The 21,378-nt window shown below is 37.2% G+C and overlaps 1 protein-coding gene across 3 annotated transcripts in view; it reads right to left on the reverse strand.

Moving 5' to 3' along the window:
* The window catches only part of LOC112466546 (limbic system-associated membrane protein-like), a 127,882-nt gene that overhangs the window by 40,631 nt on the left and 65,873 nt on the right, over positions 1 to 21,378 (reverse strand). The window contains exon 1 of one of the 3 annotated variants that reach the window (XM_025034686.1): positions 5,794 to 5,881. The exons of the other annotated variants lie outside the window; for them this stretch is intronic. The gene's annotated coding sequence lies outside the window, so the exon portion shown is untranslated. Of the gene's footprint in view, positions 1 to 5,793; positions 5,882 to 21,378 lie in introns of those variants that run through there. 3 annotated transcript variants of the gene reach the window in all.

A 21,378-nucleotide genomic window follows, 5' to 3' on the forward strand; every position in this document is an offset into this window, starting at 1 on the left:
GCTACTGTGAGTCATAAGGTTGTTGACACCTGTTTGCGAAAGTTACGAGAAACTGTTTAAAAGTATAGGATGAGGAAACAAAACGGAGGAGAGACGAAACGTCCCGCAGGACGATAAATAAAATTATAAGGGTAGGCTTTAAACGAGGCGGAGAAATAAGAAAAATGTGGAGGGAAGAACTGGCATCAGAAAGAAGACTCCGTGAAGAAAGGTGATGACCGTTTGGTTTTCTTTTCTGAGAGTCTTTAATCGCGCTTATGAAAGAGAAACATACCGTCTACGCCATCTACGGAGCTGAAGATAGTCCTGACTGCTCCCGAAGCTTCTAAGGGCTGATTAAAATCTCAGCGTGCTGATTTAAGAGATCGAATTAAGTTTAACCGCTTCAATTCCCGAGCGATAAGGCTGGTTTTATTGGCGCACAATTGCTGAACCTTGCGCTAAATTAAAGCAAGTATTTCTAGCGGTAGCGCGGTCTTCCCTCGGAAAATGGAGCTTTTACTTTAGTTTTTACGACGTTACATTACCCTACAAATCAATGTAAACGTCATTATTCTTACAATGTTACGGACGATGTTGTCACAAGATGGAGAATTTAAATAATTGCCCTTGAACGATATTATGGCCGTTACTTTGAGATTTAACTAAGTTTTAACTTTGCGAAAAAACGTTTTTGTAGTAATAGACAAAAGTTTATAATTAATATTGTATAAGTGTCATTTGCGATAATGTAAATTTCAAAAAAATTGATATATCTATTAAATGAATATATCGCATATCATAAAATTCAGAAAAACAATGAATATATCGCATATCAGAAAAACAATATTAAATTAGTTCTTTGAAATCGATTACTTTTGTGATGGTGGTTATGATAAAATAAGTTGTTGTTACATCGATATATTTTAATATACCTACCTGATGCAGATAAATGCAGTATGTGGAATGCAGCGCATGGAATTATATTCCGTAGACGAGAAAGATGAAATATCGAATGTGAGGAAATATAAAATCGAGGAAGGTTGCTTTTTAGTCACATTTAATTTACTGCGTTATTAGCAGTCTTTTAAATTCCGAGTAAATTCATGCATGATTGCGATTGGCGGCGCGCATTTTTACGAGACCGAATTTCCCTGCCTGCATATGCGCACACTACATGTTCGCTCTGTGACGAATTTATACGCGAATATGCGGGTATATATAAACCTTTTCTCGTTCGCGGATCCGAAAAATTGAGTCCTGTTTCATCGTTGCCGTTTAATCAGCTAACAAACTGATTGAGTTTGTTGAATCTCGTGTAGCGAAAAACAATATTTTCATGCGTGCTTCGTCATAACTATCTTTCACATACAAAAATGAATAACATTGACAAATCATTAAAAGCCGTAGACTGTAAGAAATAAAGATAAAATAAACAAGGATCTTTTAAAATTTTGCCACTCTTGCTAATGTTCTCACTTTGCAGAGGGCACGTTTTTCTAGACTTGTGTTTAGTTGGTCGTACCCTTATCTTGAAAGAGAGATTGGCGCAAAAACGACCCCGCAGTATAACGTAAGTCTGTTCGCTCCGACGTCAGAGCGATCCTTAATGGGGAATGGAAAAGTATCGCATGCTCAGAAAAGTTGGATCCTCCTTGGAAAGGTTTCAGTCCGCAAAAAGCGACGCTAACAGGAGATGATTGGTATGGTCGAAGGTGATGAACAGAGTTGGAAGGTAATGTAACTGGTAGCAGACCTTTTCGATCCCCACGGGGCGTGTCGAGCATGGAATTAGGCACTTTCTCAGAAAAGTACTTGATCCGGTTGGCTATATGAGTTTAGAACGACAGCTAATTACCACTCTCACATTTCTCTCTCTCTCTTTCTTTCTCTGACTGTTATTTGCTTTTACATTCTGTTTTACTTCTCCTTTCGCGCATTTCTGTCTTCCTGTTCTTTTCATTCTACATATTCTCTCTCTTTCTCTCTCTTTTCATTTCTTTTTTACAAATCGTTTTCAATCTCGTTTCACGCTTTCAAACTTTAAAAATTCACCTTTACCGATTTGCAAAATCAGCATATGTGACTCTTTGTACACTGTGTAATCGATATCGTAACCGTATTCGAAAATGGTTTTTCTTTTAACACAGTTGTAAGTGTACTGTCAGCAGTGTCAGCACGAAAATAAAGATAAAAGGCGGTGGCGTTTGCTACGTCGCGTTGTCAGGACATTTTTGGAGCATTTAACGAGCTAATTAAATTTCTTTTTGAAATCTTATTATGCAAATAAAATTCTTCGGATATAACAAAAGACTCGCAACCGCAAGAAGTAAGTAAATTGCAATAATAAACAACAGTAATTTACATATTATTGTTGTTTTGCGTTGCAATAATACACACACGATAAATCGTTACGATTGCAAAAATAAAAATGAGTTCTTCGGCAGAAATGCGATTATAAATCCGACAAAAAAATAACTTCCCATATAGGGTTTTACAATCGGCCTAATACTGGGCCAGTATAACTAACCCTTCGCCCGTAAACTATAATTTGACTGGCATCGTCCGTAATCTGGGTCATAAATGTCCTGTCGTTATTTTGACCTAGTAAATAGTGTTCAAAAAATCTGAAAAAATTCTGTAATACTTGTATACTATCCTATTTTATAATCCCAAAGTTTATTTAGCGATTCATTATAAGATAAATTGTTTATAAATAATTCTTTATGCAAAAAATTGATAAAAATCCATTTTTATTAAAAAAATCATATCTCATTGAGTTTTAAATCAAAATAAAAAATTCCAATGAGGTTTTATAGTTAAATATGTGTACTTTCAAGAAAAAAATTCTGTATATGGGTCATTTTTAAAAAGTATAATTATTCTGAGGATTGAAAATGGCCTTTTTCGGGTTAAGGAGAAATAAGACTTTTAACGTAATTTTTACATTATTTTATTAAAAAATCATATAAAATCGTCTTTCTCGTAAATAATATCTGATATTTGTCGCTTGATCATCCATTGTACCCTGAAAGTACATGTAATTTCTTTTTACACGTGTTTTCATCCACTCAAATTTTGAGGTTATAGGTATATATAATATACACAATCATAAAAAAATATCACTTATATAAGTTAAAAATAACTGTAGTAATATGAAAATGACGTTAAATTAATTTTACTTACTTGCACGAAAGTCTGGCACTGTCCGTAAACTGGGTCAATAGTGGCACTGGACGCACTTTGACTCGCTGCTGGTCAAGCACACACTGGCGAATTCCAACGAAACTTTGGGCATGAGTTCTCCTCACTACCTACTTTTTTTACGAGGGACGGCAAGCCCCCCCCCCCTTTTCATTTCGGCGGTATTCTATCTTGAATTTCGGCTTGTGCCATTTATGACCCAGTTTACGGGCGAAGGGCTAATACTGGTCCAGTTTGAACCGATTGTAAAACTCTATATGTTATATTTGAGCATGTGAATTAAAAATGTGCTTTTTGCTGTTTATTGCCGAACAGAACAGTTATTTTGTCTTTCTATTCTATCCTTAGCAACGGTGATATAATCGTTACAAAAAACGTAAGTAAAAACTAAATCGTAAATAAAAACTAAATAAGTATAGCCAAGAAATTTGATATTTACTTTACAGAAAATAGATAAGATTTGCAATTAAGATAAAATATATGTATAACATATACAATGGTTCTACATGTGTATGAAATTGCTGCCGTAACTGAACAATAACAATTCGCCGTGCCAATTGTCTTTTACATCTTATCTCTTGCATGTATTATGCAAAGCACGCAATATCGTAATGAATTACTTGTAGAAAACAAGAGATCTCTCGTGAACTCTCAATAATGCAAACCGCGCGGTCCAATTATCAAATACTCTCCTCTCTGATAAACGTTTTATCTACCTCTTTCTTACCCAGATTCTTTCATCTTCAGGATTATTAAAATTTGTTTTTTTTCTGTGAAAGCAATAAAAACGGACTACTTGAAATATCTTTAATAACGGTAATCGCCTTTTATAAGTTCAAGATCCTCGATGGAAAGATCAATCATTACTTTGATTGGCTGAGCCATCGAAACGACGTGATGTGGTTTGTAGAACGATACGCGATGGTTATCGTACGGCTATCTAATACACCGACAGATCACGGAGCACTTTGTTCTACTGTTTTTTTGCTGCCGATAGAAAGCACTCTCCATTTACACTGTAAAAGCTTCGCACAACTGAGGCACCGAGTAAAGCGAACCGAGAGACCTGGAAACAAATCGAGACGACTCGAGACGAGTGTACGAAAGGATGTGATGGTATGTATACGTAGATCGTCTGCGGAATTTTCTCGTGAAATTTGCTAGTAAGCTTCGCCGGTGTTCGCGTATACAAGATAAATAATGCATGACGCAATAGCATCATTTTCTGACATGATAATTAACCGTCAAGTTATTCTGACTAAATGTGGCAGCAAATTGCTGTCATATATATGTGGCATATCAGGAAAATATTGTTCATCGCGCACACTACACATACACGATATAACATTTTCTATCTCGGTTTATCACGCGTCACTCCCGCGCGCTCCGAATTCCGGAAAACCTCTCGCTTATTTCCGAGTACGATATCGCGACGCGCTTTCCTTCGCATAGCTGGTTTCCGTCGCGGAAACAATATCAACCGGCGTCATATTTCATTCGTGAACGCGCAGTAAGGCCGACAAAGCTCCGAGGCTACAGATATCGCGTCGGGCGATCGATAACGTCGTAAAGGATTCATCATAATCAGTTGCGGAATCTCGACCCCGTGGATTTGATTCGACGCGGTTTGATTCCATTATGGCGCTTCTATCGACATGGGATACACGCTTTGATTATATCCGAGCTTCATGGCACGGAAACGTAACCCAGCTACACTGAGAAGGGAAACGTGGAATTCAAGGAGGACGACCTGGGTATTCCGATCACGTGTCGAACAACCGACGGCGCGTTTCTATCCCAGCCGCGCCGTAGCGTTTCCTCTCAATTCCCTTTTTCCACGGAAAGAGAGTTCTTGAACTTCGCGTTCTCGAACATCTCTAAGAGACGTCTCTCTTCGCGTCTTGTCTTCGAGCCGATTCTCGAGGCCCACCCACGCGTTCCACTTGAATAAGCGAGCCGATTCTCGCCCACGATTTCGCACGATGGGATCTTTGCGCGTACCAAAGGGACGGCACGTGGCCAGAGACATGCTTTGTCCCGTCAGAAGTTGAAAGCTAAAATATCTGTGGAATTTCCTATTGTGTGTAGAGAATTTCGCGCCAAAAGAGTCACTACACTCTGATATGCGAGGGTATTTTCCGTGCCGGAACAATGTCAAATGTATTGTCCGCTTTCCCTATTTGGAAAAATTTCTATTTCTAAAATAACTACTTCCTCAGAGGTTTAAAAGAAGCTTACTTTTTATTCCTCTAATTTGGTCCGGCGAATCTCTGTTACAGTAGAGGGAAAATGGTCGCAATTACTAGAAACTTGTTCACCAGAAGTCGCCAAAACAACGACAAGAAACGAAATCAAGTAAAGAGCTTCTCGAATAATTGATAACCCGGGCGTTTCTATACAGCATGGATTCTGAAACTAAATGAACTTTAAATCATACCATTTATTCGTTCGAGCCTAGCGGAACTAGTTCGGGCGTGAGTTAGATTCACGTGAAATAAATAACTCAGCAGTTTTTGCCAGCCGATCGTTGTCGGCCATTAGAAGAGAGCTTCGAAGCTTCCGGCGCCGTAGTTTCCGGGTCATCGCGGAATATCAAGCGGTCGATCTTACCCTTAATTACAAGTCATTGTCCCGGGTAGCACTGCGCGAGTCCGAGTTCCAAGAAACTTGCTTGATCGCCTTGCAGCTGCGAGCACGCGTCGTTCGGTCGCATGACTACCCGAGTGTACGAAGAGAGCTGCCTCTTGAGCTGCTCGAGCTTAATGGAACTTCTACTTGGATGCTACAACGCTACCTTCCTATCTTCCAATTGATTCCACTCACGCGCCCCCTTCGAAGTAGCCCATATCGATAGCTCTAACTATTCGAGGAGAAAAAAAAATCGATCTCTGCCTATCGTTCATTCTTACCATCTTACGGTTTTATCGCGCGCTTTCGATCAATTGGGAATTCATGTGATTTTATTATCCAAGTCGGTCGGGAATGTCAGTACGCCCGAAGATTCTATCGATCAAGTAATTGAGTTACGAAGCAAGAACTGGAAATGGTAAAGTAAAAGTAACCACACATCATGCTCGATCGTGTGAAAATGCACATGATTTTCGAGATTGCGACCAGAAAAGAAAATAGACGATATACGACAGTAATAAAAAATAATAATGCAAATAAGAAAAAGATAAAGAGTTTAATGTCTGTAGCATAATTTACAATTTTTTAATTCTATAATTTAATTGATAAGATAAGCATCGTAATTTATATACAATCTTAATAATTCTATAATAATATTTACTATTGATGTAATATAAACGAAAATTTAATCTAAAATTCTAAATTAATCTTCTTGCATTAAACAACATATATATATTCATATACGGAAAGAAAGTTTTGCTGAAATATCTAAAAATTTAGCTAAGATACAGATCTGAAAATAATGTTGTTGCATCATCAAAATAATTATGTAGAACACTCAAAACACTGATTGCTAAAATGTCAAAATTTTTTACAGCATTATCACCATACTTCAGCGACCTACTATAATTATTTTGTAGGTGCAGCAAAATTATTTTCAGATCTGTATCTATGCTAAATTTTTAGATATTTCAGCAAAACCGTTCTTTCCGTGTACCAATTTAATCAATAATGTGTTCTTTGCTACGCGAAAATAAAAATAAAAATCACATATGATTATGGACGGTGTAACGGATTTTTCTTTCGCCTCTTTACTCCGAAATTTCGCGTACGTCTGCAATTATCCATAGAGTGTAATCGGCGGTACATTTTAATCACCGAAAAAAGGTAAAAGGTTTCGCATTGTGAGAATTATAGCTGAGCCGCTTTGGGAACTTCCAGTTGATTCCACTCACGTGCCACTCCGTAGTGACTTATAAAGACGTTTATATCCACTCAAGTGAAAAAAAAAAGGGTTTGGTAGATGCTTTCGTGTCTTCTCCGAAACTTGAGTTATAAAGTAATAAGTATACTCATTTAGTAATTTCGTACAATAAGAAATTTTTTCGCACATTTTTTCAATCAGAGATGAATTCTGCCGGTGCGAGGTTTCATCGGGAGAGAAAAAAAAATGATGCATTTTCTTTTTAAAAGAGCTTCAAAGGGGATTACGAGATTTAACGGATTAATATCGCTTAATCTTTTTTTTTGCGCTTTCTGTTATCAAAGCACGAAACGCTCATGCGAGTGCATGTCGCGTGCGTTACACGATGGAGAGTTTCCACTGCACAGACCACCGCACCACCGGGCGCGGTGTTACCGTTGCGCTTAATGGAACGCGAACTTGGCGTTAGCGCTGCCTCATCGTATCCCTCCCAATCGATTTTACTCACGCGCTACACCGGAACAGATTGCACGCTTCCCCTGTATCTAGTCGCAATGAAAAACGGTCGCTGTTTTCGGTTCATCATCGCATCTGCGCTTTTATCGCAGGTCACGCGCATCCGTTCGCAACGACGTCCATAACTCTCGAGCCCCGAAGACGAACGCGCTTTCGATATTTTCTTCAATTTGTTAGATTGCGATGAGAGAGAATGGCCTGCATTCAGAGAATATGTTGCGGAGAACGGTACGGACGCGAAGGCACTTCTCTATTGTTGTTCTAATTTTTACGGCCATAAAACGATGTATTCCTCACCGAATCTTTACGATCAAAACCTTAGAGATTTTTAAGTACACGAAGTGAAGTGAAGTGATTGTTGCTATAGCGATAACGATAATGCGAAAAGAAATATCGACAAAGTTATGTAATATACGAGATACCCTATATTATGGAAATGTATATATATGTATCACAAAGAATTTCCCCTATTCTGTTTCCTGCTGTTTGCTACACTCAGAGAAAAAAAGATAGTACCAGCAACCAGAAAACTAAGGAAAAATAGCCTCTCAACTATGTATTGTGAAGTTGCGATAAGAAAAATGTATAAGTTGTACAAACTCAGGAAACATAGTAATGTTGACCATTTGTAATAAATATGCTGGGGTGGAATACAAGAATATAGTAATGTAAGACAATTTTTTATTAACGAAAAATATATCATTAGCAAAATATGTGTCATAGTATGTTATTATGGCATATTAATTTATATATATATGTATATATATAAATTTTTATGTATTTAAAAAAATGTCTAAACCGAAAAAATTGTTATAGCATTTCTATGAAGTTATTTACATAACTGTATACAGTAATTTCGCTATTTTATTATTATTTAATAGCGACATACTACGAATTTTAATATCCAACATCACATTTGTTGCTACGACTGTATTTTAATAATTTTAAAAACTATAACTTTTGTTCTCAGGATTTTATAAAATTATAGTTGCAGCTACTAAACATTCAGAGTAATTATATTATAATTATATTAGTTGGCAGAACCATTTTGTTTTCTCAGAGTTTATTCTCTCGAGATTTAAAAAAAAATAGAATTAATCGGAATTAATATAAGAGTGTTATAAAATTATTCCTGTCGTTTCTTCTTAATTAATTTCAATACGATTAACTTAGAATACGATTACACATATTGAGTATATCTGATTTTGTTTGTATCGCAAATAGATATAAATTTAATAAGATAATTATGTAATCTCTAAAAAAATGTTCAATTATTACAAAACTAATATTCAAATCTCTCACGATCATTATACAGGATGGCGCACATAAAACCGGCCCTAAACATAAAGTACAGCTTTAAAGTTTTATTTCGTATTTCCGCGCATGTGTCGCATTCACGAAAGAACATGTGCCGACGTACTTCTCCACAATAAAAACGCGTACTTCAATTGAATATAGCATATATGTGACTCACGCGGAGAGACAGATGCAGACAAAATATAACTTTAAAAACTATATTTTGCGGTTTTATGTGCGTCACTCTGTGTATTTTGTACCTATCAAATGTTATTCGTATCTTGCAAATGGATATTTAACAGGATAATCACATAACTTATGAAAAAAAATTAAATTATTTCAAAATTAATATTTCAATACGTTTGAAAATAATCACTTATCTCAAAGATAATTACATACTTTGCGCCTGTCAAATGCTATTCGTATTTTACGAATAGATGTTTTACAAACTATTTCAGTACGTTAGAAAATAATCATACGTACTTTGTGTATCAAATCTTATTGCAAATAGATATTTAATACCTAAGACAATTACGTAATTTCTGAAAAAAATTCAATTATTACAAAAACTAATATTCAAATATCTCAAAGATAATTATATACGTTATAATTATATACGCGCCTATATAGAATGCTATTCGTATCTTGCAAATAGATATTTTACAAGATAATTATATAATTTCCGAAAAAAATATCTTCTAAGATTATATTCTTTCAAAACTTCCTAGACGCAAACTTTTCTCTTATGGCCAGTCTACAATGAGTCGTTAGTCGTTAGTCAGATGTCGGAAGAGAGTCGAAAAAAGTCATAAACATGTCATAAGGCGATCGGAAGTTTGTAATCGGCAATCATAAGCGATTGGCCAAATGCCATCTCTTACGATCACCGATTACAGGCCTTCGATTGCTTACGCTTATAACTATTTCTTCCGACATCTGACTAACGACTAACGACTCATTGTAGACTGGCCATTACTGTTAGATAGATCGTTCAAATAACGAAGAGCAAAATGAATGATATGCTACGAATGATAGATAACAAATAAGTAATTAGTAAGGAATTACACTTGCCAGGGGTTGCTCCGCCGTCGCTCGATGCCTCCCAGGCCTCCTCCTTTCAGGTTAGACTCCACCATAGTTTCCTCTCGACGCTCACGTGCACTCGCGAAAATGAAATTAATTACGGGCGCGCACTAATCAGCAGTGTATACGACGATCGCGTACTTTGCACGGCATTTCCGACGTTAATCACACGCGGCACGCATCTTATCACTTATCATTTTGCGACATGAAAAGAACGTTCACATCAATTAAAACGCGTCATTTTCACGACCGTACTTGCTATTAGTTGCTATAATTTAATTAAACGCGCCAAGTATGCAACTGATGCAACTCGGAAACGTTTCATGTAGCCACATTATTAACCAAAAAATTCCAAGACAATCAATGTTGCCAACTTTATTTCGCGCAACCAATCAGGCGACGCAATTGATAAAGTCAAATTAATGATTAACTGGCAAATTACGCGACGAGCCAAATATATTAAAATTTACAAGCAAAATTTTCGCGGAATATATTTCAAGCGAACGATGAGTTCCGCGAAATATGCGTACATGCATTATTAATAAACGCTCGGTGTATCGAAGCTTTTCGTTATTCAAGTCGCGGATCCGGCAATGCGCCGAATGCGCGTGTTACCTCGCGCTTTCAACGATAAAAGCACGAAAGAGCGAACTAGCAAAGAGGGCTCTCTTCCCGTTCCCCACCGGCGACGTTACCGTTGTGGAGCATCTTTATTCAGCGTTACCAGCGCTCTCTGATCGCCCGTGCAGGAGTAATCGCGCTCGTGACACTTGCCGCGGATCGCGTTGCGAAAGGTAATGGGAGCGGAGCGAGGAGCGATTTATCCGACCGGCTCGAGTTGCGACGTACGAGTGATAGCCCTGTGGCACGCCGGGCACGCGGCGCGGTTTGCCTTTTGTCTGTGTGTGTACGCGCTCGCGCGCGGTATGCCGTCGCGTCGGCCGTTACGAATTGAACGCTTCTTAAGGCCTTTACACATAAAATGCCGTATGGACGTAAAACGTAAGCGTAAGAAAATCTATCAATCCCAATCGAGTATTTTCCCCTACTGGGATTACGTACAGCGCAATACTTGATTGGGATTGGTCGATTTTCTTACGCTTACGTTTTACGTCCTTACGCGATTTTGTGTGTGAAGGCCTTTACTGCGTAAACAGGCCGCCCCTACTTCCCACCCCCACTACCGAGGCGCGGCGATCACTTGTATACGGCGCGCCGCGGCGCGGCTCGAGTCGGCCGCGTTATTACTTATTACTCTTCGGAATGCCATCGCGACGAGATCGCAAGCAGGATGAGCTCCGACGAACTACGGACGATTAAAGATTGCCGGTATAATAGTAACGCTCGTACGACGTGTAAGAGTATCCATAAGAGTATCTCGTCGAAGGTAAACGAATCTCTGGCGTATTACTAAAAGGAAAGCGTCTCTCGTCAATTTCACTCTTGAAGGAACTTTTAAAACGTATTATGTTCCCGTATCATATTCTGACGCTCGATAGAAAAGAGGAAATAGAAGCGACTTAACTCGCGTGCATAATTAGCTGCTTGTAAATTGTATTTAGGGGCGTACGGTTGTTTGTCGAGGCAGATATAGTTCGCATGGTTTGTTATTCGTTTGAACGTGGAAACCGCGAGCTGAACACGGCGGACGAGCGTTATAAATTATCGTTTTACTTTGATATTTACGCGCGGCAATTGTTTCTTTAACGATGATTGGATTTGATTACGTTTCGCGAGAGTGCAACGCTTTCGCCAGGTTTATATATCGATCGAATGTAATTTGCCGAGCACCTTTTGAATGGAGAGCGCGGAGTAATAGGTACGCTTATATTTCTGTGTTTCGGGGGAAAGCTTCGATGTGCCGTTTATGTCGTTTATTAATAATAGATGCATATACATTTTGCGGGATTCATATATGTACGAGCTAGATATAGTAATTATTGTATCACGCGCTAATTTCGCTCGTACGTTTTAGAATATGGTTTAGAATATGGTCGCGTTTTTCGGTTAATCAATAATTTGATTTCGTGCATCCGCGACATCGGAACAAAGTTGGCAACATTGTCTCCAGATTTTTTTTTGTCACTAACGCGTAATGTCGCGCGCGCGAAGCGGCACGACTCCGAGCTCCGAGTTGCGTCGCGACGAACGGTAACTAACGGTAGTAATAAACTCGGCATTTTAAATTTTAACTCTGCGCGGCTCCTTTCTTCTCCTCGACTCATAAGTTTTCCGTCGTAGAGTGATAAAGTGCGCGTCGCGTGCGATTAATGTCGGGGAGTGCCGTGCAAAGTACGCGATCGTCGCGTACTGCTGATTAGCGCGCGCACGGGCGTAATTAACCTTATTTTCGCGAGTGTTATGTGACTACCGGGGGAGGAAGCAGCACCGGAGGAACCTTAACCTGAGAGGAGGAGGAGGCCTGGGAGGCATCGGGCGACGGCGGAGCAACTCGGAGGTACGTATTTCGGTTACTTATTTGCTATCTACTGTTCGCAGCATTCATTCATTATTTGCTCTCGGTTAAGTTTCAAAAGCATATATTTTACAAGATTTTTTTCGGTAATTATCTTGTAAAATATCTGTTTGCAATATACGAATAAGTTTTGACAGGCGTAATGTGTATAATTATAATGTTTTTGAGACATTTTAATATTAATTTTAACATAATAAAAATAACTGAATATTTATTTTAAAATTAATTTTGAAATAATAGAATATTTTTTAAAAAATTATGTAATTACTTGTAAAATATATATATCCTGTTCGCAAAATATGAATAAAATCTGATATACGTATATATAATTACCGTTTGAGGTATTTTAATATTAATTTTGAGATAATTGGAATAATTGAATATTTATTTTAAGATTGATTTTGAGATAATAGAATATTTTTTGAATTATGTAATTATTGACTTGTTAAATATCTGTTTGCAAGATACGAATAAAATTCGATAGACCCAGTGTATATAATTATTTTTTAAAATATTTGAATATATCAGTTTTATTGAATATTTGTTTAGAAATTATGTAATTATGTTATTAAATATCTGTTTGCAAGATACGAATAAGATTCGACACGCATATATTAATTTCTTTGAAATATTTTAATATTAATTAAGATAATTGAATATTTTTTCGGGAACTATGTTCTTATCTTGTTAGCATTTATTATTATATATATAGTATTACTATAGTATAGCAATATATAGTATTACTTTTTGAGATATTTAAATATTAATTTCTTCGGGCATTGCTATAATTTTAATTTTTAATTTGTATGTTATAGACCAACGAAGCTACAATTCTGCTGTTAAACTCCGCTGTTGCGCATCGTATCCGTGAGTCATATTATCTTCTATTTTAAATTGTACAATTCAAAATTTACCATTGAAGTTAACTAAAGGAAAGTGGTAGAAATAATTTTTTATAACATATTTATGTTAAATCTACTTTAAGAAAGATAAAGTAACAATAGGAAATACCAGATCAGAATATAAGAAGAAAGTCTCTTTGTAATGTACATATGTACATACATGCATACAGTATGCACATACAAAGTATCCTATATATATTGCATCTTCGTCGATATTCTCTTTCGTGTTACCGCTTAGTAAGTTCACTTTACTTCGGGTACTTGCGATTGCATAAAATTCCCAAGATTTAGATCGTGAGCATTTGGGTAAGGAAGTATAGATCGTTTTATGGCTGTAAGAGAAATATGACAATGACACCGAGGCGTTCTCGCGTCTTTTTGCTCGTCCCGTTCTCCGCACCTTTTTTCTTTCAATCTCTTACTCGTCGCGTCGCAAGCAGTTTTGTTCCTTTCAGCTCCTTCGACTATCGGCGGTGTATTCATTTCTCAACTCGCTCCTTTCTATTCTTTTCTTTTTTTTCTATTTCGCTGCTACAGATATGTTAATCACGCCGACCTCGCCGTTATTCTCATCGGAATTAAGATCGCTCGTGATTCTATGTAATGCGTTTCAACTATATAAAAGCGTTATATAATCCTGGTCCTTTTTTGGTCCATTTGGTCCAATTATTTAATGGAAGAAATATCCAAGGAAGCGCGTTAATGATTTTTATATTCCTCACAGTCTCGATATTTTGCAGTGATCTTTATTCGATTAACGACGGATATCAATGCAATATATATTTATTTTCTATCACTTTTCTTTATTCTTGTAAAATGTAATTCATTGATGAATTATGCAGTCTACATTATCGTTTATTATTTATCACATATTATAAATACAAATACATATACACAAGAAAAAAATATATTACGTGATTGCTGAATCTTTTTATATTTAAAATTTTCATAGATTATATATTCTGTATATGAAACAGTTTTTTATAATATAAGTTGCGTTTTAGAAATTCATGATAGCGTGTTCGCAATTTTGGAGACGTAATATAAATGCGAGTTTTTAATCTGTTTAATACCTCACTCAGCAGTTACGCAATTTACTTAATTAAGCGAGACTTGTGAGACTTTCATGGTTTAGACACATGAGAAATATGAGCATAAATTAATAATTCCGTTATTTCTTATAAAAAATTCATTCCTTTAAAAATATATATTATATTATTTTCAAGAGAGTTGTATTTATACCAAAAGTTCTATAATCTATACAATTGACTTATTCAATATGTATAAACAATATTCTATCTATATTTCTAAAAAACGACATAAACTGTCGTTCCATTTTGCGTCGAGGAAAACACTGGTTTGACAGTTAAATTTCTTAGTCTGGTTCCCTAATCCTTCCATGCTCATTTGCCTAATGCACATCATCTCGAGGACAAATAACGCGCCGCATAAGTACACGTTTAAATCATTATACCCTTCTTTTCCTCGTCATCGTCTCCCAAGCTTAATGGTTATCCACTTAGCATTACGTGTGCTTCGGTCTGAGAAGTTGGAATTTCGCAGCGTGAATCTGGGGAATTTGGAGAAACATGCACGTAGTAGAATAGGTCGGCGTCTAGAAGGGCGACGACAATGATGTCGAGGGCTCTCTTCTGCTCTTTCTCTTTTCCAGCTTCTCCCCTTCTTCCTTTTCCCCGCCTTCTCCTTCCATTTTTCTTTCAGTCCGTTTCCTTTTCAGTCCCTTTCATCTCCGATTCTCTTCGTCTTTCATTTTTCGTCACCGGCACTGCTCGTTCACCCCACGATGGTTCGTAACGGATAATAAGCTCTTCTCGGGGTCGTGCGACTTTCCGCGGGCGTGCCCCTGTACCAGAAATAAGACGCGACTTGTTCGTACCGTGGGGCAATTGCTTTTACTTCTAGCCTCCCACGAGAATTCCGCGAGTCTCTCCGTGGCTCTTTGCCAGTCTGTGTGTGTGAGGGAGCTCAGGCGATATGTATTTGTCTTGCATGTATGTACATTGTACATAGCCGCGAACTCGCGACAGTCGCTACTGCTGTGTAGATATAACAAGTGCAGTGAATGAAATCTTATCATCAAGTTAGATTTAAGACATCGAGAATATCGAATTCTATTCCCGGCAGAGCTTTTATTTACTGAACATTATTTGTCATGGCCGTTTCGAACACGTAAAGCTTCCGATATCGCGCGAATGTAAAGAAATATGTGTACACTTATGCGTGTATACTGACGTGGAAGATTAAAATTTGATTAAAATTATATCTGAAAGAATTATATCTGAAAAAAGCTAGGAATAGCCTAAAAGCAAATAGAATTAAAGATAGATATGACAAACTTTTATTTCCTTCTCTCTTACTCAATTTTTAACTTTACTTGAAAAGAGAAAGAAAGATTTTCTAATAAGAACATTTATTTTTTGCACAATAATTCTTAATTTAGTTTTTCAATTATCCATATCCAGATTATTTTTCGCAAATACGAAAGATCGCGCTGTGTGATCTTTGGGTGTGTGATGAGTATTTCGAGCTTTTTTTTTCTCACGCGATTTCTCATCTATTTATATGATTACGACTGCTACTAACCGAGGAGCCGCGTTATCTCCGACAAAAGGAAACCATCTCGATATCAACATTCTCGAGACTGCGTCTTGCATGAGTTTGGCCGTTTTTCGGGCCATTTCAGATTCGCGGCTCAGATCGAGCTATTTTGTATGACAATTGACAACGTTACATGACAATCTTACGACGATACTCTAGTCTCTAAAGACGCGTTCGCGACATCCGTACGAACTTTGAACTTCCTTCAGTACAACGACGCCTGGGCATAACCCGTGATCGATCGTCGAAAGAACGCCGACCCAATTCGCTTCGTCGACGCTCTCTTATAACGAAAGCAGCTACCGGACGTCGTCTTGGGAAATGGGCCTCTTTCGCGAGACGAGATATTTTTGCGATCGATTCTATTTCGGCACATGAACAGATAGGATAGGATAGTGCTCGGTATCGTATTTTCTTTCCTTTCCGATTTTTTTCGATGGTTTCCCATTAAAAAGCCCGTTATATCATGAAAAGGGTCGTATTCATATCATGCATTATATCGCTCTGTGGTGGAGTAATAAGACTCTTATCACCCTTATCGTTCGAGATGGGAAAGATGCTTTGAAGAAGGCGGCAACAGAAACGAGTTACGACTGATATTTGCGACCTATATAATAATTCTTGAATAAAATGTATATAAAGTCGATAGTTGTTACATAAATATGCAAAAATTCAAAGTTGAAAGTTATTTAAATATGATAAAATAAAAAATAAAATTTGAATATTGAATTTCAGAATAAAAACAAAGCTACAGATAAATCTTGCAATTCTATCGATTGACTGTTAATTCGAGTAATTATTGATTATTGTTTATTGAATTGATTTTATATCGTCAGATTTGCAGACTTGGCATTGTATTTAATTTTGATTCGCATGATGAATACCTTAAGAGAAGGAAAAATGGCGAAAAAGTAATAATTTTCATGTTATAATATAAAATCATTACTGCTCGTTATACGAGACACTATACTTACGTACCAGTGTATGCTACTTGAAATGCGCGCGCTCCTTTTAAAACGACACGACGATAACCAACATTTGACTCGTTGAATATTTTCGTCACGTACACCGCGAATAACACGTCCGACACCGTCCAAGAAATGAAAACCATAAATTCCTGGAATCTCCATTTTTAGCGTAGCGCATTGTAGATGGTGGCTTCGTCAAAATCGAATCAGCTGCCTAATCTTGTACCGCGTGTTGCATGATGATGGTACTATGCGATCATCGCGCAATAATCTTTCATTGCAGATTTATTATCTGGATCCGTCTGCGTACAAGATGCTAAATTCGAAAGATTTTCTTTTCAGTTTAATACTTCTCTTGTCAATTGTGAGAGCATAAATGTCTAATGTTGATTTATCGGTAAATCAGCTATAATATTCACGTTTACTGTAATGATTCTTTGTTATTATAGAACAATAATTATAATACATTTTTTAATTTTTTTAATTTAATATATAATATACAAATATACATAAATGTACGAATAAATAGGATTTAAATCGTTTAACAATCGACTAACGAAATTCTATTCACGCATTCGTCATTTATTCCGGAGACAAAAATTATCGTGTGGAGCATTGTAATAATTTATCTTCTCCGTTAAATCGCAGTATTTAGAAAATGTTGCCCCAGAGAATAGGTTCAACATGATGAAATTGATTGTTGTTTGCGAACAAATCATTTATTGTGTATTATCGGGCGTTTCGCAATTTGGAGTAAATTATGCTGCTAGTAAATCACAGGATTCAGTCTTGTGCACATTGATGCATAATAAATTTCTAATCGACGTCTTTGTTCCAATAATGTATTCACGAGTTAATAAAGTAGCGAAGCGTTGTGATCATGAGCATGCGTGATAATCATGCAAAGTTGAATATTCTGTATTTTATAGCATCGAGTCGCGATAATTTACAAGGCTACACTGTTGCAGTATATTAGGGGGGATGTGGAAATAGGGGAGCATGATACGAGGATTACCTGTGATGATGTTTGACCGCACGATAATTTATTACCTTGCAAACGCGTGCTCTCGACACGCACTATCCTATGTGACAGTTTATTAGACGGAGTGATCATAAAGCAAAATTTTTATTTAATTATCGATATAACGCCAATTACACGTACGCGCGCGCATTCGACAATTCCGATATCTCTGTGTACGTAAGTTATCTTCGGAAAATTGAATTATGCTACGAGCGACTACCGAGTTTCCTCGCAGAAATTATTGTCGGGCAGGTGCGAAACATATCTATTAGAAGTAATCAATATCTCCCGCGCAGTTAAATGTAATTCAATTATTATTTTACTGTTATTTTACAAATACAGGATGTCCCGTGATATTTGGGATAAATCGCAGTCTCGTAATTTCCGGTGAAAATAATAATGCTAACTGACACCGTTGCAAGCGGCGACGTCCAACTAATCGCCGTGAGCGCGATAAGATTCGAGTTTCTTTGTCTTTTCTCTTATTCTGCGTCTTTTTCAGAAGTAAGTACGGTTGAAATAGGGGGTAGCTATTCGTCCGCGTCACGGTAACTCTGTCGGCGTCGTGTCTCGGCCGAGAAAGATAGAGCACAGAGTTGGAACGGGACAACGTTCCCTTTCCAATTTCAAACTATTTCATATTCAGAACCCGCCCGTATGATATTCAGCAGCGAGGCATTAGCATGTAAAGGGTGTACCAAAGAACGAAAAGTGGCAGGGTGCGAAGGAAGAAGCGAGAATAGATGGTAGCGGTTGTAACTATAGCCGTCCGTATCCCGTAATAATACTATTAGGATGCGCGACTCGGGCCGGTGGCAGTGTGTCGCGAATCAGAAGCCTCGATGCATTGACCGTAAACGCGCGACAAGCGATCGCCTCGCCAAAATGACCTGTGAAATTTTCGGTTAGAGCGATGAATGCCAACCTTTTTTTCGAGAACTCACGCGAAAGCAACTAAAGCTTTTGTCGCGGCTCATCGACAACGGGAAATGTATCGATCGTTTCGCCGCGCGGTCGACTTTTATTGCACGTAGATAAAATTTTGCCGTCGAGCTTTCCAGCAGAACGCACAAACTCATAAATCGCCGTTTATCCTATCGCTTGTTAATTCGGCTATCTATTGTGCCGATTGCGACGCCTCGTATCTGGATTTTTTTACGATAAGCTTCTGCGGTTGCAATCGAGCAATTTCTTAGCGACTGCTTTTAGTGTTGGTGTTGGAGCAACACATTGTTACAGAAATGTGAAAGATCTGCGAGAGAAACATATAACATTACATCGTATGCATTACGCAAACTTAAAAGCTTTTTCTTTCTTCTTGAAAAGTCACATTTTTCCAGATGCAAGATATGCATTCGCATTGTCAATTTATCATTGTGTCGTTTTGATTTACGGAATGTGAAACGCGATATGTTCAATGGAACATTATCACGCGACACACACTGTACTTTACATTAAAAATATTTTATATGTGTGCGTTTTAATGTAGCATCTTTTAAGATAGGTGTAATGGGAGGTGCTACGGTTTGCATAATTATCGCTCGCTTATTATTATGAAGATACGAAACTGATGATTCAATTTGATGAGACTGCATATTTCTGTCCGACGAAAATATCGGTATTGGTTCATTAAAAACGAATTAGGCACGTGGAAATTATATCGATCGCGCGATAATCGCTGTCGAATCAAAATCACGCCAATATATTTAGAAAGCTATGTCCAAGAATAAAACGACAAGGGAGGTGGAGGGAGACCAATTAATCCGATATGACGCACTCGGAAATATCGAGTACCGACAAGCGTGAAAGAGCGCCTTCTCCGATCTCAAATTGGCGGACAGAATTGACGGTTCGGTTTGATGAGAACGTGCCGGTGACTTTTACGGGCCGTGAAATTTTATCGTTGTACCGAGAATGGAGTACACATCGTGAGTTGTATTTCCAGCAACTTTCATCACGGAGCTAAAATTCATTGCGACGATGAAATATATATCGTCAATCCATTATCTTGCATCCGCGCTTTCATGAAAATCTGAGAATGTCATATGTCAATTGAGATCTGAATATTCACATTATATATGAAAATATTATTAATTAAAATTGATATAAAAAAACGGGGAAAAAATGTCATAATTAACTGACAAAGTTTCCAGTAAATAATTATTAGTAATTATAATACAATTATAATACACCTAATAAACCAAAAATATTAATCGGCCTGACTGGCAGTAATTTATTAATATTAACGACGTTTCGACCTCTATTTTGGATCCTTTTCAAGTTAATTTGACAATGAGATCATTGTGTGCGTCAAAGTTATAAAAAATTTTCAATGATCTCATTGACAAAAAATTTTTTATAACTTTGACGCACAATGATCTCATTGTCAAATTAACTTGAAAAGGACCCAAAGTAGAGGTCGAAACGTCGTTAATATTAATAAATTACTGCCAGTCAGGCCGATTAATATTTTTGGTTTATTATTTCATCACTGGTGAAGAATTGTTTTATTGAATTATAACTAATTACAACTAATTTGTGTAAGTAATTACTCGTATATTATTATGTAATTAAAAAGATCCAGTCTGATAAATTACATTCTCCTACATAGCTCCAGAAGTAAAGCGTAGATTCAGTAATCATTTTCTTTCGACAAGATATCGTTGTAATTATTTTATTGCGACATAATGATACTAAATTTACAATATGCGTTTCTGTGCCATTATTATCGATTTGTGGCAAATTTCACGCGTCTTTTTTCTAAAACGCAGCTCGGAAATCGTTCATTAGAAGCGCGGAAATTCCAGTTACAGTTTTCCACGAAGTTTGACATTCGACGCACAACGGAGCGAAAGCAAATCCATCGTGAAACTTAGTCTTGCTCTACATGCTAATATCTGTCCACTGAATATCAAGGCGACATGCTCGAATATTAAATCGCGGAACTCTCAGGACAAACTCGAGCATGATGGGCCGCTCGTTCTCGCGTTGAGGTGCTCGGCGATGGGAGGCAGATAGAACGGCTGAAAGATACATGCCTGACAGGTCCGAGAGACCTGAGCCCAGACTAACGAACTGCTAGTTTGTACGGCTACGGTGGTTAGGTATCACTCACTTAATATGGATGATGTGTATCAAAATACGTGATATAAGTTCTGTATCGCTCTACATCATCGTTGTACGATTTATATTGTTGTTTCGAGGTAAAATTGAGGTATCATCTTGACAATTAATTTATATTAATATGTCCAAAACTCCTAATAAAACACTGTCAGATATATTAATGAATATATTCTGATGTACATACACACATCCGACATTTATATTATTTTCCTTGATAAAGAACTCTCTCTCTCTCTCTCTCTCTTTGTTTGCTAAAATAGATCAAATCAGGTTTCAATCAATTGACTCGAACAGATTTTATTGATTTGTAATTTTAACGATTTAAATATATATATATTACATTATTACTCTCCGGTAAT

The sequence above is a fragment of the Temnothorax curvispinosus genome, unplaced genomic scaffold, assembly GCF_003070985.1.
Source record: "Temnothorax curvispinosus isolate PA1 unplaced genomic scaffold, ASM307098v1 QBEX01016327.1, whole genome shotgun sequence".
Classification (NCBI taxonomy): domain Eukaryota; kingdom Metazoa; phylum Arthropoda; class Insecta; order Hymenoptera; family Formicidae; genus Temnothorax; species Temnothorax curvispinosus.